Source organism: Grammomys surdaster, unplaced genomic scaffold, assembly GCF_004785775.1.
Source record: "Grammomys surdaster isolate TR1022 unplaced genomic scaffold, NIH_TR_1.0 126153, whole genome shotgun sequence".
Lineage (NCBI taxonomy): Eukaryota > Metazoa > Chordata > Mammalia > Rodentia > Muridae > Grammomys > Grammomys surdaster.
The window spans coordinates 4804090-4826494 of NW_021620961.1; the positions used below are offsets into that span (position 1 = coordinate 4804090).

Below are 22405 nucleotides of genomic sequence, written 5' to 3' on the forward strand. Positions count from 1 at the left end.
TTTTCAATACAAAGGTTGTTTCCATAGGAATTGAAAAATATTACATGAGCAACCTTCAACAAGTTATGTACAACTGAACTGAAAACACAACAATTATTATTTCAGCAACAAAACTATCTAGAAAGAGATATGATTATAATTATAAGAGAAATATCTTGAAGATGTAGGTAAAGTTTTCTGAGTGAATAAAATATGGTCAAGGTATTTTAGATTTTTATAGAGATGAGTTTTAATGAGCACAAAATTCTCAATTGGATATTTCATTTGGAATAAGAAAAGCTTCATTCCTTTATTCCATTAACTTGCTCATGATTTTGGTAAAGCAAAAGTCTTTATTTTATTGTAAAATCAAGAGGTTAATGCCAGGGGCATTGATTATATGCTGAAAATTTCCCTGCAGTAATCCATACCCATTTTTAAAAAAATATAAATGGATAAATTATAGAACCCACATATGACATCAAATGAAAAATTCAAAGTTAGCTCTATAATGTTGTGAAGAACAGTTGTTCAACATCTCAACATCGATTCAAAAATCAATTCAAAATGCATTCACATTTAGTTCAGCATTCACATATCCTGCTCTGAGAAACTTTAGTCACAATAATTTTACATTACATGATTTATGATAAAATAATAAAGAACAAATGAAAATATAATTCAAGTAAGAACCAATGTTTTCTATTATTTTAAAATAAGGTTTAAAATTTAAAAATTTAAAGAACCTTATGCATTGTATAGGAACCAAAATTCTTACGTGAAGTATAAGGCATGGACCTTTTCTTGGGTAGCTTTTCTCTTGGGTGACCAAGGAACCCCAAGGGATCTGACATGCTAAAACATGCTCAGACAGGAAGACCAACTACATCTTCAAACACAGACTCAGGCAAGCACTTGTACCTGTTAAAAGTCTGCAAAACTTTATTCAATTTAAAAAGAAATGTAACAAATGTTAATAAATACAGGTACAAACGCATTTTTTTCTGAGCCTGCCAATTACTACTAAGGAATAAAATTGTGTTGAAATATGTAGTAAAAGAATAAATATAATTTTCTTTCATGTAATTCCAGTAAGTCCATAACTATTGCAAAAGAAATAAATAACCAGTGCAAATTTATGATAGAACATATACTTAATACCTTAATTTAACATAGATCATAGTAAGGTGAAATTCAATTAATACTTGCTTTATCACATGGCCTTGAGTGAAGAAGTCAATAAACATGGTAATACATATTTCAATGTACAGCATATTGATTAATGTTTGGATTGTGTATCATTGGAAAAAATAAAATAGATGAGATAGTGGTTAGCCATCATTCATAGCACTGTAAGCATTATAAACCCATTTTGTAGAAGCTTTATGTCAAGTTCTTACAACATATACTGATATTTTCTTCTCATTATTATATACACATACAGAGATATGCAAGCATGTACACCTATCTGTGTACACATACAAAGTAAGTATGTATGTATATAAGTTAAATATATACATGTACATGTACATATACATATAGATTTTATACATATACATCTTATACAACTCAAAATCTCAGAACTCTTAACTCTTGGTGGAATGTGATTCTCATAAGTATGGGGATTTCAAGAGTCCATCCACCCCTTTACATTCCACAAATGATACTATTGTTTCTATAACCAAATAGAATAGCTACTTTGGTAGTAAATATAAATTTTGTTTTCTTCTACACATATATGTAGGTCTGTACACTCCAGTAATTTACGCATCACCCACTAAAGCCCAAATTCCAATACCGCTCATTACAATATTTAAAACAGCACACACACACACACACACACACACACACACACACACACGTAAATATGCTTGTATAATTTTAATTAAGCTTACAAATACAGTGCTGTTTTTCTTTTGCTTCTTTAGCTAGCCAGCCATTTTAGGTTCCCCTTAAGATGCCAGACCTCTTCAGTCAGTCCAGGATTGTGAACCAGTTTTACACTGCTTTAGTTCTAATGCACTCATCTTGTATGTTTTCCTTGAGTTGCCTCAGGAATAGAAATGTTGGGATCATCAGGTCCTTTAAAGCAGGATATGCTGAATCATATATAATCAGGGGAGAATACATTCAAGTAGAGAATGGATGGGCAAGATCAGGAAATCACATAGGGTAAATACCTGCAATGAGTTGAGAAATCCACTAACTAACTTACTATCTCGTGGCAGAATTTTAAAATGTACAAAATGCTTGCAGAGACTGCTCAGTTATTAATAATGGACATTGCTGTTGTAGAGGATTAAGCTCAGTTCCTGTCACCTGGTCAAGTGGCTCAAAACCACTTGTAATTTACCTCACATACATATAATTTAAAACAGACAGACAGACAGAAAGACAGACATAAGAGAGAGTTTGAACATGAGTATCACTCAGGTGTGGACTGTCCCTGTAGTAGAAGCAGTGATTTATTCCATAAAACTCTCAGTATTAAGTGAGGGACCCTGGAAGTCATTCATGAGAACTCAGAAGACCCCAAAACAAAACAGGATCTTTCCACTCTTCTTGATTCCTCTCTAGGACTATGAGATAAGATCCTCTTGGTAGAGATCCCACCTGTAGAAAAATGGAGCTGGACTGTGGCAAGATGATCACCCACCCTGACCAGCTCCATGATTCCAGAACGTGCTCTGGAGCCTGCTGTGGAATAGTCATGAGCATCTAATCTAACGGTGAACTGTGTGGAGTATAAGTCCTCACAGCCAGGCAAGATGTGTCCACATGACTGTTATGGAAGGAACCATTCTGCTCCGTAACTGGATTTGAGGCTTGATTGGAAGGATTTTCTTTGTTCTCATGAGAGTTTATAGAAGAAGTCCATTACTTTTTTCATATTTCCTCATTGTTTTCTTCTGTTTGGCTAAGAAGCCATCCTTCTATCCAATTTCAAACTGGCCTTCTTTGCTACTTGTTAAGCATGACCTTCAAATATCACAGCACAGATGCCTCTCCCTTCTATCATCTCTGAATTTTCACATGCATTAAATTCCTTCCTGCAAGTTTAGGTTGGTGTAACTGCATTCCATTTGCTAATGTTCCATAAAACTTTATGTAATTTGTGCTATGACTATAACTTTATGAATTCCATGGGGTTTTTTCTGAATATATTTTATACTGGTTTGTGTCAGCAACATATTCTGAATTAACTTGGAGTTTTTGAGTAAATAAAGCAGGACTAGATTTCTGCTAAAGGAATCTTTCTCCTTTTATAGATTACATTATTTATTTATTGAAATATCATATATTCCCCAAACATAACATCTATGTCTAGCTTTTATTAGACAACTGCATAGTATTTCAGTGGTGGATCAATAAACTGATTTTATGCTACATTCCAAATAAAACTCACTCATTATAAAACTACTCTTAAATGTAATGGTGTTTGTAAGTAGGGCCTCTCTGAAGTGTCCTCAATAGACTTGGTGCCCTGAAAAACAGTTGCCCTTGTTCTAGCAACACTGTTAAGACATGAACAAGACAGACTTCTCTAGGTGAGGATGTTGGTCCCTGTTAGGTTCTAAATCAATCAGCAATTTGATACTGGACTTACTAGCTTCCAGAACACTAAAAAATAAAATAAATAACTGATGTTTAGAAGCCATAAACTTTATACTGTTCATTAAAATATGGTTCATTAAAATAGTCTGAACAAACTATGATAGTAAAGAACACATTGGAATTTAAAATTTTTGTCCGCTACTTAAACTTAAACCTCACATGAGGACTCCAAACAAGATGAACTGTTGTGTTCAATGGATTACCTTGTCTGCTTTTCAAATTTGACTCTGTTAAATAAATCTATCTTTTTTTTAATGCTTTTCACTATTAGCTTGTTTCCTTCGATTGGCTTATTAAGCACGGTGGCAAACCCAGGCTTGTTAAGGATTACAGAGCACAGCCCTGACCCTAATAGCACCAGCAACAATGTGACTATTATATATAATACACTTCAGTTATGTCTTTCAAGGGATGCTTCTTTTTCTGTCTTTTTTCTTTTTTGTCCTTTCCAAAGACAGCAGCTCTATGCAGCTTATCACTGTCCCAGACTTGAAAGACAGGCATAATGCTGATTGTGATCATGTGGCTATGCCAAGTCTAAAGTGTATATTTGGAGACTAGACTTTTTAAAAGAAATTTTCCTAGTCTAAAATGTTAAAAAATATCTCATACTACACATAAAAGGCTTGTAATTAATGGAAAATTATTTCTTTTGTATTAAAAATATACTTTTATTTTAAGTTAAATTTTATTTATAAGGGGAAATCAGTTTTAATTTGAATATCTCAGTACTACAGTTGGAGAATATTAACTTGTTTAGAAGTACATAAAAATACAAACACAGATCTTATAGATCTTTTTCTCTGTGAACCTCTAATTAATAGCTAGAGAGTCAATTAATGATGAAAATTGAAACCTCCACACAAATCAATATGCTGATGAGTGAGCCAGGACTCAGAATATCTTAAATGAAGCACTTTTATATATTTCTACTATAATTTTGTAGGATGAAGTTGACCCCTTCTTGAATAAATGATATGCTATGATATAGACTGTATTTAAATATCAGTCTTATAATTCATTTGTTGCATCATCTTGTATTTAGATACTTTCTTCCATAATTTTAACTTATTTCTAGATCTACTTGCACATAAACCTAAAAGTATACATATGCCCACATATCCATACCCAAACTAGACAGTTATGAATATCAAGTTCAAAAGAGTCATCAATAGGAATTTTCTCCCATTACCTACTTACAATTTCTTTAAGATAGATGTAACTGGATATGAATATAGAAATGGTCAGCAAATATTCTGAAGTGAAGAAAAAAGAAGAGAAGGCTATAGACTTAAGCTATAGAAGTTCCAGGATTTGGAATAATCTAAAGGCATGAATCATGTTTTCTACCTTTCCAACGTACCACAGTTGCAGATAACCTGTGAGTTTAAGAGACCTGTATTCCTTTATGTACGTTGACCCAAGGTAGGCTACATGGTCTCTCCTTCTGAGACCTCCATCAAGCCCATGTCTTGTTTCTGCTCATCAGAGATGGCCACCTCCCATCCAGATCATTACTAGCATCCCATCAAATTTCTGTTCCAAGTTACTGACTTTATTTACTGCCTTGGTTTATCACAGTGATAGCTATAAATTGCAGGACAAAACTGAGCCTTTCTTTGCAACATACTTTTATTTTAAGTTAAATTTAATTTATAAGGGGAAATCAGTTTTAATTTGAATATCTCAGTACTACAGTTGGAGAATGTTAACTTGTTGTTAAGTGTTTAGTTACAATATCAGAACAGCAAACTAGAACAGTGTCAGTGGTGTCAAGTGTTTGTATAGATACAGAAGACAAAAGAATGGGGATCAATGTACTGGAGTCAAAGTGCATGCTGGGATTCAAAATTCAAACCTCTGCAAGGGCAACAAGTACTCTTAACCAGTGAATCATGTTTCCAGATCCTCCAAGGGGGGTTATAAGCCTTAGGCTGAACTACAATGAGACACTGTAATTTCTATTCATCCATTTACCAACCCAGCCAAGGAGCTGTGCATCTCCAATCAGGTTTAGTTACGTCATCATGTATAACTTGAGGCAGTACTGCTCATTGTTCAACTAGGTGATGTAAAAGAGGTCAAACGAGTTTTTTGTTCTTTTTAAAAAAAAAAGAAAGAAAGAAAGAAAGAAAGAAACAAAGAAACAAAGAAAGAAACAAAGAAAGAAACAAAGAAAGAAACAAAGAAAGAAACAAAGAAAGAAACAAAGAAAGAAAGCAGAGCAAGAATATGACACTTGATTCTTGAATTATTGGCCTCCAGCCAAGACAGGATAAAGGACATTTTTTTTGCCTGTAACCAAAGACAAGGTTTTGAACTGTTGCTCTCTTGATCTCTACTGTAGCCTACCTTACCAGTGTTTCTTTCCTGTCTTTAGTAATTTTGATTCCTACCTTTAACACTTGAGAAACAAATGTTCAATTTACTTTTACCCTTCAAAAATACTTTAAAAAATACTTTAACACAGAGTTGACTCAGGAGCAGGAAAATGTGCATTGAAAAGTATTGCTACTAAATCAGTAAGTTTTTCAGAGACTAATTACCTTTTAGGGTGAAGCAAATTAATCTTCTCCAGAACAGGAGTTAATTCAGTTAATCATTTTGGTAACTTTGTTCATAATACTCTACAGTCTAAAAACACTTGTGTTTACTCTTCTGTAGGAAACTGCTCATCTCCAGAAACCTTTCCACATCTGACTCACTGTGCACTTACATCTTAGGTTCATTTTAGGTGAGAATTTCTACATATCAAGAAATGAATATGCCAAAATATTTTCAACTCGTCTGAATACTTCATTTTTTAAAATACTTTTGGCTCAAAACACCATAGCAATTATCAGGGAAAAAAGCCTTTATTGTACTACTATAAATAGTCAAAGGCTTTATTTTCAAGCAGAGTGAATTATGTATTACATTTAAGTGTCAAATTATCATTTCAGGAAACACATCAGGGGAAGCAAGCAACGTTAGTCATGTTATTTAAACCAAAGAGTAAAAACAGAAATTAGCATGAAATACCCTCCTGCCATTCATTCAACAGAAAAGAATAGAAAATGAGCAATAAAAATATGCAATAACAAGCGGCATAAGCTGCTGCTTGTTAGATTTAACGCAGCACTTCCCCCCTCCTCCCATAAAGAATAGCAGTTATAATCTCAACAGCACAGTTTGATGCCATTGATTAAATAATACTCCTGTTAACACATAAAACAGCAGTAACATAAGCAACACTATAATAAAAAGATTACTGCACATGTTACAGATAGACAGTGAAACACAAGTTTCTAAGGCTTTGTAAATATTATAATTTGGAGAGAAATAAAAATGATAGTCCATTGGTTTCTATATACTCTTTTCTGTATTGTATAAGAAGTGAATCAGAAGTGTTGTCTAACAAACTACTCTCTGCAGCAAATTAATGAAAGTATTTTCTGGGAAATTATTAATTGTTTTTAACCAAACAGGCTTCATGTTTGAAGTGATTTGTCTGTGAACACAATTTGCACAGCAACATGATAGGACTGCACATAACCATGAAGAATCAATTAATGATATACTTAAGGACCGCTTGAAAATTACAGTGGTTTTCAGAACAAGACGTCTATTGTAACTGAACTGACACATGGAAAATTCTTTCATATCTTTTTTCCTCATTAGTCATACTTAAAAGAGGTTCAAAGAAATCAGCTTTGCCAAAAGCAGGTGTTTTTATCCAAATCAGTACTAAGTACTGCTAAATTCTAAAGCCATCTATGAGATGATTCTACTTTCTAATTCACATTTCATTATCCCTCATTTTGAAAACAGCACTTCTTACATTTTCATTAATATTGGAAGCTGACAGGATGTATGAACTTCCATCCCTAACAACAGGGTAATAATTACTTCTACAGTCGTCCAAAGCATACATTTTTAAGTAAACTAACAACTTACCTGTATTTACCATACGAAATCAGAAACTTTTTTTACAGCACAGCTTTCACTTGATATCACCCCCAAAGTAGAACATGAAAAGAAACCCATCTAAGACTAAGGGGATGTGTAGATAGGTAGATAAATTGAGCACAAGCCAGTGAGCATGAGCATAGTAAATAAAATCACACCAAACAGGAGTAGGTGGGGTCTATAGTTGTTTCTGAATAACTTCATGCAGAGTTTTAAGACCTCACTGACCCCAAATATTTGAGTCTTATTTTTTGCGTCTCAGAGATGCCTGTTCAATGCAAGTGTAAGGTGGGGAGCACATGGTACCTGACTCCTTCATTTCTTCTTAACAACAACTATACTTCTCCTCAAATGCTTGTTTCTGTGACCTCAAGAAAGACCTCTACAGAAGGCTCAGATGCCCATTAGCATGCTAAAAATGGGTCTGCTGGAGGCAGAATGCTGAGAATAAAAAGATCTGACTCACTGTCAATGAGCTTGACAAATAAAGAACATATTGCCACACCAGTGTTTGTCTGGTGCCACCCTTCTTTATTGAAATAGACATCACACAATTGAGACATTATCCTGAAATCAAAGTTCATATAGAAAGAGGACTTGCCATCAACCTTAAAGTTGCTCCATTTTTTTTTTTTACTCTACATAAAAACACAAAATCAGAAAAGATAAGAAGGAACAAAGGAAAATGCTACATTTCTTTAAAAGTGGCAAAGGGAATAAAAGTTTTAACATGAATAGAAGCTTAAACAATACCAGAATGTCTCTGTCATATGTAATGACAAAGTCACAAAAGAATGCAATAAATATTTCTTCTGCCCTTTAACTAATTTTTCTTTGGATGATAAATGTCCTCTAAAACTGTTTATAAAAAGTATATTCTGCCTGCAACCATTCATACATCACAGTTCCAAAGCACGATACAACAGATATTTTGTTTCTTCCTGTATTTTAGTTATTCAAATATAACAAGTAGAAAGCCATGCCAACAAGCAAACAAACAAACAAACAAATCCATGGCATTTTACCACTGATGGATTAATATGGCAGGTAGTTTATATGATACGTGAAAAGCAAATGTGTTTGAAACAGAAAGGGGTTCTTGGTTACTTTTTTCAAAAATATTCTGAGTCAGTCATAAATTGCTTAAATAAAATATATATATATATATATATATATATATAATATGTATATATATACATATATACATATTATACATTATGTATCACACACACATATACTGATAAAGGGTGAAATAACAAACTTCACTATCATTATGTACATATTTGTGATACTTGCTTACTTCTGAACTGAAGGTAGTCCTTGAATTATATAAATGAGCACACTTGAATCTTATTGAAAATACAGTTTTTTATGCTTTTCCTTATTATTATTAATGAGAACATTGTGTTAAATCAATAGTAGTAACTTAATGTGTAATATCATGTATTTCTCCACATTAATAGCATACCTTTGTCACATGTTGTTCTTCAAATAAATACCACTGTTAACTAGTACTATGCATGACTTCTTCCATGTTTCTAATAAAATTTATTACAAGATCAAATAGTGTCATTGAACAATTTTTGTTTTTTATATTAATTGATATTTATTTATCCATTTATTAATTAATAGGATATTCTTCAGTCAACTAAAATTTCATTCCTTAGATTTCTTGCTTCCCTCATTCCTTGCATGGTCCTATACAGGTTGCAAATATAGACAAAGTTTAACTGTCCGATACATCCTTTATTGTTAGTCCTAAATATATTTTCTACTTATTATTTCTGAACTGTTTCTAAACATTTGGGATAGTCACTAGACTAACTTCTTAAGTAGTGACATAATTTACAAATATCATCCAGCACCCTCAGGCCCATTGTACATATAAAGATCATCTTTACAACTTTAAAGCATCACCATGTTGTACCTGTTTAACATCTATGAATACAGATACATATGTGAGCACATAAGAATGTAGGTCTCTGTGTATATAGACATCCAAAACACTTGAAAGTTCCTAAAGGAGGGACTCCCCAGCTGTGATGTCTAGGACCAAGACACTAAGAGTGCAAGAGTAGTACACATACTTAACCCTTAACCCACAATTCTCTAATTGGACTTTAGAACCAAGCAAATAAAAGGTACATCATGTCTGCTATGGGAAAACTGGTCAATTACTGACAAGGACAAGCCTTGGCTAGGTCCAGCATCCCGAGAAGGGTATCTAGGAATGGTGTACACAAACAACTTGAAATCAAATTATGGGTTGAAGCTGGGCCTCTGTGTTCTGCTCGACCATGGTTCCCTAGACAGCTCTTTGAAGATAGCTCTTGGCTCTGTAGTCTGCCCAAGACAGCTTCTCAGGCTATCTCTCTCTGTGTTCTGCTCTGGACAGTTTTTCTTGCTATTCTTAAAAAAATAATAATAATAAAAATCTTTGGTTGAGACAGTTAGCAGCTACTATAAAAATATCTTGTTTGTGAACCTAACAAACTTTAACAGCTGGGGGGGGTGGTTCATGGGGCTGGAGGGAGGGAGACAGGATATGGGATAGGGGTTTTATGGAGGGGTAACCAAGAAGGGGGATATCATTTGAAATGTAAATGAATATAGTGACTAATAAAAAAATCTTGGATTTCCTGACCAAGTCAGAAATCCTGTTAGAAAAATTCTAAAAAATAATCTTTGGGATTTCTGATCAAAGTCAGAAACCCAGAAAAAAAAAAAAAAGAGTTGTGTTGGCTTTTCTGACAACCTTCTTTGGATTCCTGCTAGAAAACATTCTAAAAGAGCTGTGTTCACTCTCTAACTAATTCTTGGGATTTCTGACCATGGTAAAAAACCCTAATAGAAGAAAAATTCTAAAAGAACAATGAAAACTTCTAAGACAGCTCTGTGCAGTTTCCATGGAGTTTTCAACTAAAATTAGAAATTTAGAAACTGTTAAAAAAGTTTTTTTTGAAGGGCTGTGTTCAGTCTCCAGAAATCTCCAGACAGTTCAGAGTAAAATATTCTAAAGAGCTGCTATAGCTTTCTACTAGCTCATCCATACCAAACACCCAGAGTTTTATTTACATATCAATTCAGTTATTGATTTCAGGTTCCATCTTGACCATCCCAAGAATGAGCATCAACTCTTAGAAAAAGGATAGCAAGTACTTTTTTCTTTCTTTTATTTAACATTTCAAAAGAATTGGGATATCTGCCTGCCTCTGTAAACTTAGATAGGTGGGACCTTATTCTGAGATTACCATTCTTACCACACCTGGAACTAAATTGGCTCTGTCTCAGGCTGATCTTCAACTCAGGAATCTGCCTACATTTGTATCTGCCTGTCTGTAGCTTTCTGACAAGCAGGCTCATAATTTAGCTGCCATTTTCCTTTAGATCTCTGAAGCTTCTTATACAATTTATCTTTATATTTTTATATAATTGAGAAATTATGCATTTTCTAACTCATGGTTTTAGAGTTCTTTTACACAGCTTTAAAGGTGAAATTCCCAGTGTTTGCCATTTTGCTAAAGACTTAGACACACAACTCCTGGACTCATATTATCTCTGATTATTACGGAGTTGTCAATATTACCAAAGAGGAAATTCCTTGGAGGAACATGAAAATATGTACATAATTATACAAACAAGTCTTATATCCACAGTAGCCTTTGATACTCCTGGAGGTCCATGCCTGCTGGCCCTGGCCCAGGGTTGGAAATAATCTCATTCTGTTCCTACCAAGGCCATGCCTGACTCCATAGATTACTAAGGACTACTGAATTCATGAGTATTGGAGAAGCATTTGCAACTTCCTTTTTCCTAAACTATTATAATTCTTAAATATATTCTCAAATTTGTCAGTATGATTACTGATAAGTATAAATCTCACTCCTAATCAAAGAAATTTCTCTTTGAGAAATATGGTGATCATTGGAGAAAAACAAACCAATCACTATGAAGGAAACACATGAATGTGTGGTGCCCAGCCCCCCTTTCCCACATCTTTAACACAACTCCTGTACTTAAGCCTCAGAAAGAATAAAGGAAGAATGCAAAGATTATTTTGCACAGAAGTCAGAAGTTTACTGTGAAATTGCATCTCCTAGTCTAAATGTAAACAAAGCTACACCTAGGAAGTCTAATTACCATGACTGCCTAGACAAGATCTAGACAATGGTGTAACAATAGACAAGGTAATTCTAGGAAAATAACTACAAGCAGTTAATAAGTACTGAGAACTTAGGCAATAGTCTTCCATAAAACTGTATCAGCAAGGATTCTTTAAAAGAATATAATGAAAGCATATATACATTATATATTTGTGTGTGTGTGTATATATATATGTGTGTGTGTATGTATATATGTATATGCATATATAATTTAGTATATATGTATGTATAAATATACTATGTTTATATGTATTATTTATTTATGTATATATAGGATTTATTAGAGTGGCTTAAAACTGTTGTGTAGATAGTCCACTAATGGCTATCTACTTTCAGAAAGTCTAAGAATTCAGTAGTTGGTTAGTCCCTGAGGACGAATCTCTCAGGTTGTTTTATATGCCTTTATACCAAAGAAGTAGGCACTAACACCAATGAAGGAATGAACTTACCAAAGAGAGAACAAAGGGAATCTGGCCAAAGAAGAGCAGGAAAGTCTGTGAAGCTTCCATTTTCCATCTTCTTTATATATGCTGCCAAAGCAAGATGCTTCCCAATTTAAAGTTAGATTTACCACCTCAAAAGATACGGATTAAAGGTGGATCTTCTTCCTTTAAATTAAAATCTTTGATGAGCTTCCACTCTGATTGGACTTTTGTTAATTCCAGAGGTAGTCAAGTTGACAACCAAGAATAATCATCTTAAAAGCCTTCCAACTGGTTATGCAATATCAAATGTTCAGTCCTGAAAAAAAACCCTCATGTGTATTAGTTTAAAAAAAATAACAATATAAAAAGTATACCTTGACAAAAGTAATTAGTATAAGAATCTAATTATAAGATTGACAAGAAAATTAATGTTTTATATATTGAAATGAATAAATGTACAGATACCTGTGAAGTCAGTCCAGAAAGACTTTATTCTGAAGAGACTGAGGAAGCCTTTTGAAATATATCTCTGCCTAAGACAAGAAAGTAAATGAAAATTTCCAGTATGGAATAAAAAAAAGGTCACTACAGCTAAATGAAATAGCATGTGTGAAAGCCCACAGGTATAAAAGTTCTGATACTAAACCATGACACTGTAGGAGCAAGGGTAGCTCACTGCTAGAGGCAGAATTGGTGCCATTAAAAAGTAGTCAACTAATAAAAGAATGGAAGTTCAGACCTGTGACATTTCTTAATTCCACACTAATTAATGTCTCCATATGAATAGCCTCAAGTTGGTTTTGATAAATTGTGAAGGATACAGGATATAGTGGAGGAGTTACCCAGCAACAGAGTTTTAGTCCATATTACATCCTTAGATTCTCTTCCCAGACTTTCATACCTGTCACCCTGCATGCTGTGTCTATAGCAAACACTCTGGGGCTAAGAACAGGATGGGATTTTTAACATAAAGGAGATAGTCTGGGTGAATTCAAATCTTCATTTAGAAACTCTACATTTATTGGTGCTAAAAATGGTTCAAAATATAAATCCCATCTGTAATTTTTTTGAAGTGGAAGCATTGTTGGTTCTACAAATGCAAATGCAGATAAATTTTTCATAGAAATTTTTTTTCTTTTCATAGTTAAGACAAATATAATAAGGACAACGCTGAGCCTTAGTGTTGAATTGAGAATTGAGTGTTTGTCTAAAAAATAGACAAACACTCAATTCTCATCCAGAGCACACTAATAGAATTGATCAAAAATGCAAAAACTATCAATTTGTCATCAACATTTAAGTACCACAAATTATGTCTGGAAAATACTCATGTTACTCAGGTACATAAAGATGAGCTCTAAGTACTCTCAGTTGCTCATTAACAGCATCTGAATTCTGAATAAAATACTGGGCTGAATTTCCTTTGTTCTACTAGATTTACTCTAACCAATCAATTATATTACAATTTAAAAAACCAAAAAAAAATACTAATAATAAAAAACACATTGCATGCTCAGAAAAACATCTTTCTGAGTTTTCAAATGCTTACATGTAAGAACTTAAAACAGTTAAAAAAAAAAAAATTCCTGGGCCATAGCTTTGCCTACATCCCTGGAGGCCTGCTGCCACCCAGGACAACCAAGTGAGATTTCGAGATTTCTCCATGTCTCAGTCCCTTGCCCTGCTGGGTCCCCTGGCAATCCCAGTAGCCATAAGGTCTGCTTGTCCCCTCTGTCCTCCATTTTCCCCTCAGATCTCTATCTTCCAGTACACACCTCTATTGGTAATCCTGCAGGCCTGTAGCCATTAGGAACCAGCAGGTACATCTGCTACCCCAATTCCTTGTGTTGGATTCTAAGATCCAGAATCAGGGGAAGCACTCCCACAGAAACTCATGGATGAGACTCGAAGCAATTAACATGAGGTTTAATGATTCCAGTATACCTACCGGGGTTCTCCCGCATGCAAGCAAGAAGAGAACCCCAAGTTGGAGCTAAGAATAGCTTTTATACAGTTTAAGGGGTAGAATAGAGAAACAATGACTAGACACAATATGATTGGCAGAACAGTGTGACTTTTAAACTGATTGGTCTTTGGGGAATGAGGTGGTAAGGACCTCTCTTGTCTGTCTTTGTGCTCTGGGCCTTCCTCACCTGCAGGTGGGTTCTGTCCTCCGTGGTCTGAGGAAGGTTAATCAGCCTCTCCCTTCCTCTTCTGAGTATTCATCCAGCAAGTGTCCTCTGACTAAGCAATGTGCCCTTCTGGGATGTGTCCTGGGACAGTTGGATTCTTTTAATCTTAAATTCAAACTGAGACCCGAAAATCCTACATTTAGACCTGAAATTCCTACACTTGCTTCTTGTCCCCTCTGGACAATACCAGAAGCAGCTTTGTCCTATATCCCCTGAACTCCTTCCCCTCTGGCTGCAGCTGATTACCTCAACAAAAACAACAGCTGTGAAATATGCCCTATACCTTCTGTGCTCCATTATATGGCCCACACCTATACCTGCAGTCCCAGAGGCATACAGCCATCAGGGACTACCAGCTCTGCCTACATCCCTGGAGGCCTGTTGTCACTTGGGACAACTCTGAAGCTATCAGCTGCAAGGAATGATTATCTCACGAGTGGGCATGGGTTCTTGAATCTTGTTGGGTGGTGCTGGTCTCCACAGTCTGTCACAGCTGGAATCCCACACACAGAGTGGCAGAAGCAAGGGAATTTGACTGAGTTGGTTCCAGGATGCACCAGGGTGGTTGCTGGGCTATGAGAAGTGGCAGGGGTGACCCCAGGTGGGGAATGAACTCAGTCTGAAGTTCTGCAGCGGGGGCAGGGCTCTTGAGTGAACCCAGAGAGAGGGCCAGCGCCCACCTACTTTAGGGAACTCGGGTGAGTGTCTCTGTGTCTCAGTCAGATGGTGTCTGGAAGAAGGCAGCTTGGTGTCCCAGACATGTTTGAGGAGGTGGCTTTGTCTCTGCTGGACTTGTGGGAGCACCTATAGGATAATTAGAACAGGGAAGCAGCACCCTGGCAGGGGGGTGTCTGCAAAGGGTATGTAGCAAGCATTAGGCTACTTGGGAGCAAGCATGACATAGTCTGTCCTTAAGATCCTAGAAAGGCAAAGTGTTTAAGGACATTTAGTATTAGAAGGTACCTTTTAGTCTGTTTTGGATGACTGAGGAAGAAAAAATCATGTTAATTATGTATCTGGGATAGGCAGCAACAGTTTGTCTGTAAAAGGAAACTAGTTGTTAATTAGGGATTGAAAAACGGTGATCAGCATCGTTGATTTGATATGTGGAAGTAGATTACATGACTTTTGAACCTTAAAGAAATCTCAAAAAGTTGAAAAAAATGTTGGACATATATCACGAGTGTTAGGGAGAAAAGAAAATATTTAAACAAAAGGTGAATAAATGTTGTGTTGAAAAGCACAAACATTGTCTCAAGTATTCCTGTTAGGGAGAGAAAGCATTAAAAATGGGTTAAATGTCTCAGGTGTGCTTCTTTGTTGTCTTGTCAGGCTTAGAAGCAGTATGGGAGGGACCTGCTCCACCTTATGGCATCAGAGTGCTCTAGCAGAGATGCTAGGGTATTCCTCATTTGTTTTTCTTAGGAATCCTAAATGTAGAGAGGAGATAAAAGGCCAACATTGAAGAAAAGCTCAAAGCAAGAATCATAGGGGCTTGATAGGAGAGTCAGAAGGAGTGAAAGGCTGCCTAACAGACTAAGCCATGGTGGAGACACTAGGAGGTTGACTTGGAGCTAGCAGCTCCTGGGAGAAGCTGGCAGGTAGCACACAGTTCTTCCAGGCCCTGGTTAGAGTTCTCAGCTGTGAGAAAGAAACCTTCTCAAAGCAAAAAAGGCACCAAAGGGGAGAAGTCACAGGCTGTGCTTTAGGCAAGTAGCTGAACTAAGCGGCTGCAGCCTGTCGAAAATGATGGAAGTGGCTGTACCCAAGACTGCCCCTGAGAGGACTGTGCAGAGGAATAGATCTTGGAGCCAGTGCTCGCTAAAGACAGTGGTTAGCTATAAAGGAGCCCTCTCTGTGAGTTGGGGGATGGGCAGAGTGGAGGCTAGGGAGTCTTGAGCTGGAGAGCATGTGGAGGAGAGGGAGAGACAGAAAGAAAGAGAGAGAGGAGTTAAAGCAGAGAAGCTGACCAGGAACACACGGATAAAGAAAGAAAGAGACTTAGTCTTTTTGAACTAGGCAGGAGCTAGTGGTAGATAAAAATCAGAGAGAAGATGCTAGCCAGGAACACATAGAGAGAGATGGGGGAAAGGAGACAGAGAGAAGACTGCTCAGTTTTGTGAACTAGGCTCGATTTATTGTTCCATGGAGAGGTTTCTCTGTGGGCGCCAGCAGGGGGTGCTTTTGGAGCTGGCTTTGCCTGTGTCCTCCACCACATGTGGGGAACAATGTTCCTGTGTGTGGGCACAGGCATGGATTTCTGAATCTTGTTGGGTGATTATGGTGATTCCATGACTCCTAGGAGACTGGAGTGAGGGAATCTCAACTGAGTTCACTCCTTGTGCAGCACCAGGCAGGGGCTATGGGGCCCTGCCCAGCAGGGGGAGTCCTCACTCAGTCTGAATTTTCGCAGGAATGCAAAGCTCTTGGATTGGGGGGTCCCCGGGCCAGGAGGTGGCTGGGGACTGACTGGTCTCAAGCCCTTGGGCTCCCAGACTCCGCTGAGAGGCTGAGGAAGGACCGAAACTGAGGGCATGTGGGCATCCGACCAGCTGGCCCACAGCCAAGAGAAACGAGGGAGTTGGAGAGAACAAAGAGGCCCAAGCAGCACCCCATGGGAGAGACTTGGTTACTGAACTCACTTAGCAGACTTGGCTGCTCAGCTAGTTTGCTTGAAGAGGCAGGCCTCTGTGGTAGAAAGCAGAGAAGCTCTCCAGGGGAGAAATCAAGCAGCTGCAGCTATGGACAGTGGTGGCGGTGGCTTTAAAGGCCTTTTCCACTGCTCCCCCAGAGTGGGCCCACAAAAGACATGAGGAAGTTCATGGTTTTTACAGGCTTTAATGTCATGGTGAATGGTAGTTGGATCTGGATGCACCCCCTCACCCCGTGAATCTCAGGGCAGACCTGGGTTAAATAGGGAGGGAGAAGCAGAGAGGGTCTTGGGAAGAATGCTTAGTTGGCTACGCCCTCTGGCCTTCAGGTATCTCATTAGTATGTAAATCTCTTAAGGCTGAGGCCTGTAGTCACTCTCTCTTCCTGTGCTGGATGATTAGAACTGCTCTTAGGGAGGGGCTGTATTGCCCTACGTGACTGAAAATTGTGGATCAATGGCATGTCAAGAGCCTGGGGTCTGGGGACATGGTCGAACACCTGTCTTTGCATCATTGAGGTCTGGGGTTCAAGACCTGTGCCACACCAGAAACCAAGTTGTCCTTTCACAACCACAAAATCAGAAACTACAGGCTTTGCCTACATGCCTGGAAGCCTACTTCAAACCAGGACAACCAGTTCTACCTACAATCACAGAGACTGGCTGCCATCAGGAGCAATCATCTCTACCTGCAGTCTCAAAGGCCTATTGCCACCAGGGACTATCAAGCCTGCCAAAATCATTTACAACCAGTCAGCATAAGGACATCATGAACAAAATCCAGGGCAAATATGGCACAAGCAGAATGCAGCTATCCTACTATAGCAAATCCTGAGTATCCTAACACCTGAAATGCAAGAAAATGACCTTGAATCTAATTTGATGAATACAGTAGAGGCCTTTAAAGAGGAAATTAATAAATTCCCTTAAAAAATACAGAAAAATACAATCGATCAGGCAGAGGCATTTAAGGAGTAAACAGACAAATATAAAGAAATACAGAAATATGCAATAAAACAAGTGAATGAAATGAATAAAACTGTTCAAGACATAAAAATGGGAATAGCAATATAAAAATCACAAACTGAAGGAATCCTGGAAATGGAAAGCTTAGAACAGGAACTACAGACATAATCAACACCAACAGAATACAAGAGATGGAAAAGAGAATCTCAGGAGTAGTAGATACAATAGAAAAGAAAAACAAAAATGATATAACTAAGAAAAGACTAAATCTAAAAAAAAGTTTCTAACACAAAAGTTCCAAGGAATTTGGGACACTATAAAAAGACCAAACCTAAGAATAGTATGAATAGAGCTGTAGAGATGGCTCAGTGGTTAAGAACACCATCTGTTCTTCCAGAGGTCTTGAGTTCAACTAGCAGCAACTACATGGTGGCTCACAACCATCTAACCATCTGTAATGTGATCTGATGCCCTCTTCTGATGTGCCTGAAGACAGTGACAGTGTACTCACATACATAAAATAAATAAGTCTTAAAAAAAAAGAATATTAGGAATAGAATAAGGACAAGAGACCTAGCTCAAAGGCCCAGAAATCATCTGCAAAAAATCATAGAAGAAAATCTACAGAAAGAGAAGCCTGTAAATGTACAGGAAGCTTACAGAACAACAACTAGATTGAACCAGAAAAGAAAATTATGTCACTTAATAATCCAAACAATAATGTACAGAACAAAGAATGAATATTAAAAGCTACAAGGGAAAAATGCCAAGTAACATATTAAGGCAAACTTAATCAGAATTATTTCTGACATTTCAACAGAGACTCTAAAAGCCAGAAAGGCTTGGGAGCAAGTCTTACAGACCTTATGGCACCATAGATGATACCTCAGACTACTATTCCCAACGAAACTTTCAATCACTATGGATGGAGAAAACAATATATTCTATGAAATCCTAAATTTAAACATTATCCTTCCACTACTCCAGCCCTACACAGGATATTAGAAGGAAAGTCCAACCCCATGAGGCTAACTACACCAAAGAAAACACAATAGGAGACTTGATGTCTCAATGTAGGAGAATTGCTAGGGCAGTGAGGCTGGAGTAGGTGGGTGGGTGGGGTAGCACTCTCATAGAAGCAGAGGGAAGGGGGACTGGATAAGGGGATAACATTTGAAATGCAAATAAATAAAATAACAAATAAAAAAGAAAAATACAATAAACAAATAAATAAATTCACATAAGCAAAACTAAATCAGAAACATACACAACATATACACACAGACACACACACACACACATACACACACAGAGACAACCAACATCAAAATAATAGATATCAACAATCCTTGGTCATTGAAACCTTACAACATCAAAGGAGGAAATTCTCAAATAAAAAGACACAGGCTCAACATCATAAGGAAGAACAACAATATCAACCAACCAGATCCCCCGAATCTCCCAGGGACTAAATCACCAACCAAAGATTACACATGGAGGGACTCATTGCTCCAGCTGCATATGTAGCAGAGGATGGCCTTGTTGGGCATCATTGGGAGGGAGCAGGATGGTTCTGTGAAGACTTGATGACCCAGGGTAGAGGAATGCTAGGGTGCTGAGGTGAGGGTGGGTTGGTGGGTGACAGAGTACCCTCACAGAAGCAGGGCGGAGGAGAGGTGGGATAGGGGGCCTGTGGAGGGGAAACCAGGAAGAGAGATATTTGAAGTGTCATTAAATAAATAGTAAAAAATTAGAAAAGTGCTAAAAAAAAAAAAGGAAAGAAAGAAAAAGACACAGGCTAACAGAGTGGATGGTTAAACAGGATCTATCATTCTGCTCCATAAAGAAAACACACCCAGCAACAAAGATATACATTATCTCAGAGTAAGGGGCTAGAGAAAAATGTTTTCCAAGCTATAGACCCAGAAAACAAGCTAGAATAGCCATTATAATAGGTAATTGAATAGATGTTCAACTGAAAGTAATTAAAAGAGATAGGGAAAGATACTTCAAACTCGTCAAAGGAAGACAAAGACAAAATATAAAGATGGCATCTTAATTCTGAATATCGATACTTCAAATGTAAGGGCACCCATATTCATAAAAGAAACACGTTACTAAAGATTAAATCACACATTGAACCGCACATGTTAATAGTGGGAGACGTTAACATCTCACTCTCACAAATGCACAAATCATTGAAACAAAATGAACAGAGAAATATTGAAATTAACAGACATTATGAATCAAAGGGACTTAATAGATATCTACTGAATAGTTCACCCAAAGACAAAAAGAATAAGTATAAAGTATTCAAGAATTATAAAGAATATTCAAGAATATTCAAGAAGTATAAAGAACTCAAGAATTTAGACACCAACAAACAAAATAACCCAATTGGTTTACAGCATATAGACCTAAACAGAGAATTCTGAACAAAGGAATCTCAAATGGCTGAGAAACACTTTAAGAAATGTTCAACATCCTTAGTTATCATGGAAACACAAATCAAAATCACTCTGAGAATCCACCTTATACCCATCATAATGGTTAAGGTAAAACATTAAAGGGATAGCACATTCTGGAAAGAATGTGGAGCCCTGGGAAAACTCCTCTATTGTTGGTGAGAGTGCAAGTTTGTATACACACTCTGGAAATCAATTTGTCTGTTTTTTTTTTTTTTTTCAGAAAATTTGGAATAATTCTACCACAAGACCCAGCTATACCACACCTGGACATATGCCTAAAAGATGATCCAACAAACCACAGGGACACTTGCTCTGTGTTTATAGTAGCTTTATTCATAATAGCCAGAAACAAGAAATAACCCAGATGTCCTTCAATTGATGAATGGATGAAGAAAATGTACTTTATTTACACAATGGAAGACTATTCATCTATTAAAAAAACAAGGGCCTCATGAAATTTGCAGTCAAATGATGGAACTTGCAAATATCATCCTGAGTGAAATAACCTAGACAACAAAGGACATGCATGCTGTGTAAACACTTATAAGTGAATATTACCCATGAAGTACACAATACCAATGCTACAAGTCACAATAACAAGGAGGGTTCAAGGGAGAATCTCTGTATCTCACTAAGAAGGGAAAATAAAGCAGTAATCAGCAATGGATGGAGGGAGAGGGGATGGGACTCCTAATGAAGTGTTCGGAAAGCTAGGGATAAAGGGCTTGGAGAATGAACAGAAATAGGTGTCAGGTTGAAGGTATCTCTAGGATGTTCCAGAGTCCTGGTATAGGATAGGCTCCAGGGATTCTATAAGGGTGACTTTACCTGAGATTCCTAGCAGTGGATATATGGAGTCTGAAGTGGTCATCTCCTGTAGACATGCAGGACTCACAGAGGAGGGATAAAGACACCAACCCACTCACAGAACCTTTGTCACAAAATTTGATTTTAAGGAGAAAGATGGAGTAGAGATTGAAGGACCAATGACTAGTCCAACCTGAGGCCGATCTCATGGACAAGAACCAATCCCTAAAACTATTAATGATAGTCTGTTATACTTGGAGATAGGAGAACAGCATAACTGTCCTCTGAGAGGCCCCATTCTGTAGATGACTTTTTGAAATAGAGACAGAGACCCAGAGCCAAATATTTAAACAGAATTCAGTGACTCATCTGGAAGAGTTTTGGAAAAGATTGTGGGATCCAGTAGGGATAGGAACTCTACAAGAAGACAGAGTCAATGAATCTGAACCACTGGGGGCTCCCAGAGACAGAACCATCAGCCAGTAAGTTTACTTGGGTTGGGTTTAGGCCTCCTGCACATATGTAGCAGATGAGCACCTTGGACTTCATGCAGGTTCCCCAACAAATGGAACACAGAATGTCCTTAACTCTATTGTCTGCCTGTGGATCCTAGTCCCCTATCTAGGCTTCCTTGTCTGGCCTCAGAGGGAGAGGATGTGCCTAGTCCTGCAGTGAAATGATTATGCTTTTCATATTAAAATTATGTTATTTATACTAATTATAATATATATATATATTCTCTAGCAAGAATATCCTTCATTCTCTGAACAATGAAAATGTTTTAATATGTGTTAAGCCAATTTGTAGATATGAATGTTTAGATTCTATCTAAGAAAAATATGCTTTCTATTACTGCCATTGCTGTGAACTTATTGTGTTACCTTTAATAATTAAATCTGTTGTTCAGGTCCTTGTAGATCCTCTGTCTCTACAAGCACAGATGATCAATAGAAACCCGTTGAAAGAGGAGTGCACATACTCCAATCTCAGAACTCTGAAGACTGGATCTACCCAGGCTATGAGCCAAGATCTGGTACCACCCTCTTTCTGTACCAAGAATATTGTGGTAAAGCCTCCAGCTCAGCTCTCCTCTAATGGAGTCTTCTTGGCTACAAAAAGCATAAAATTATTGGGGCAGGCTCAAAAATGAGGTGTTTATTGTGAGGGCATGGGTGAGTCATGTAATTGTGGG

The 22405-nt window shown here is 37.1% G+C and overlaps 1 non-coding gene across 1 annotated transcript; it reads right to left on the bottom strand.

Annotated features, from left to right (window-relative positions):
- Window positions 1–10171: 10171 nt before the first annotated feature.
- On the bottom strand, window positions 10172–10230 carry LOC114612292. The gene has a single exon (XR_003709976.1). It is a non-coding gene; the product is annotated as a U7 small nuclear RNA (small nuclear RNA).
- Between the last annotated feature and the right edge of the window lie 12175 nt (window positions 10231–22405).